The sequence below is a fragment of the Adiantum capillus-veneris genome, chromosome 2, assembly GCF_014529385.1.
Source record: "Adiantum capillus-veneris isolate H3 chromosome 2, ASM1452938v2, whole genome shotgun sequence".
In the NCBI taxonomy this organism is placed as follows: domain Eukaryota; kingdom Viridiplantae; phylum Streptophyta; class Polypodiopsida; order Polypodiales; family Pteridaceae; genus Adiantum; species Adiantum capillus-veneris.
This window is the reverse complement of record NC_140932.1, coordinates 56,218,765-56,220,812: the sequence shown is the minus strand read 5'-3', so window position 1 is coordinate 56,220,812 and position 2,048 is coordinate 56,218,765.

Here is a 2,048-nt window from a genome sequence, read left to right as displayed (position 1 = left end):
TTTCTGAGAATGATCACCGATAGCAATGACTTTTGCAAAAAACATTGCCTCATTCATGAGTGTCACACTCATACGTTCCAATCTCCGTCCTTTGACAATTTGACATTCATCTAGCTTAAGAATAAATATGAGCTTCTCTCCAAGTACTGAAACAACACAAGAATTGAATTGTTATACTAAATGATATTCAATACAAATAAAAAACGACATTACAATTTGTATTACCTTGTGGAGACAAAGCATAAAATTTAACATAGCTCGTTGTAGTCGTTTCAAGTCAACAAAAATATTGTTGAATTGATGACAACTAAAAGACTTTGTCCCATTAGGAATAGTATTGCCTCCTTTTATATTACCACGTGACTTAGCACTCGTGGAAGAGTACACCATGGATCCTTCAATGTGTTTGTATTTGCCAAGGGATTCCCGAACGAGATCATTGTTTGCTTTTTTTGCAAGTCGGACCCTATGTGGAATAGGAAATAAATTCTCGGTGATGCCTTGCTCTCGTAATGCATCTTTCATCAATCCATGAAGTGCATGGTATGCATTTGTGTTGATCCCAACCTCATCACAAGCTCTCTGGACATCATCCTCAGACACAAGGTTAGAGATCTTTTTTAGGATCTCCTTTGTGATGGCATCTTTCATGTGTTTGGCCTTTTCAAAACCTATGATGTAAAGTATATCTTCCTTTGAGATGCATCCTAGGAGAAGGTTGCAACGGTTCTCTTGTCTAAAACTTCCACACACATCTTGTATATATGTCCTATTTCAAAAGGTGAACCGAGTTACAAATTGATGAAACTTATTTGAGAGTTATGAACACTGTGAATTTAAAAAAATACCTTATTGCCGTGATCTGCTTCTTACGTGCCCCTCCATTAGATACTAAGTTTTCAATGGAAGAGAACTCCCTCTTACGCTCAAGCATGCCAAATGGAGTGGCTTTTAGGTGCATCATTGCAATCTATAGCTTAGTTACCTCTGTTTCTGTAGCCTTCATCTCCTCTTTAAGATCTTTGAGTTGTTTCTCTGTGGAATGTAGTTGTTGTTGGAGATTTGTGGAATGAATATGTAACACTTGACATTGTTGTCGGAAATATGCCGACGCACCTGCGTGATTGGAGTCCAATCTCTTACAATACCCAAGAAGACCACGTTCTCCTTCTCCCACATATTTGATTAAGCTTGGGAGTGTACGGAATGTCGGATGACAGCCCACAAGCGGATCTTTTGGATACAACCCTCCATCAAGCCATAAGTCAACATTGGTTTCTCCTCGAAACCGTCGTACAGATGCTGGTTGAGATGCTTTCTCGTCATTTTTTTTTTGTGGGAGCAAATTCGATCGGTAGGCGCAGACTGACATTAGTTGATTAGTAGATGACGGCGTAGGTGATTCATTGGTTATGTCGCGAAGAGACATGGTGAAAAGTTATGATGGGAAGAAAATTTGATAAGATATACTTTTTGGGATAAACAGATAATTTTTGGGATAAAAAGACTTCAAAATATATTTTTTATATATAGGTTCAATTTTTGAGCTCAAAGGAGGGAAATTTTTAAAATTTAAAAATTTCAATTTTTAGGCTTTATTAGATGGACGTTTTGATGATGTGACATTATCTATTTATTCTTGGAGTTAATGTAGAGAGGGACCCAAGGAATTTTAGATTTGGAGCTTATAAAAGCTAGATTCTTCTAAAAAAATATTGTTATATATATATATATATATGTATATATATAGGGACCTTTTGAAAGCTTAAAAGATCCATTTTAAGGATTTTATAAAAAATTCATTTTTTGGGGGTAAATTGATGCATGAACTGAAAAGTGGCTTTTGTCATAACTACTTACTCTCTTTGTTTGGTGATAGGTAGAGAGAGAATGGTTCTTCTCTCTACTTTTACTCCTCTCTCTCTTTTTACTCCCCTCTCTCTCCTACTTTATCCCCCCTATTCCTCCTACTTTACCACCCTCATTCCCTACTTTCCCCCCCTCTCCTATCTAGAGAGAAGTTAGAGAGAGAGCTACAAAAGTAGCCC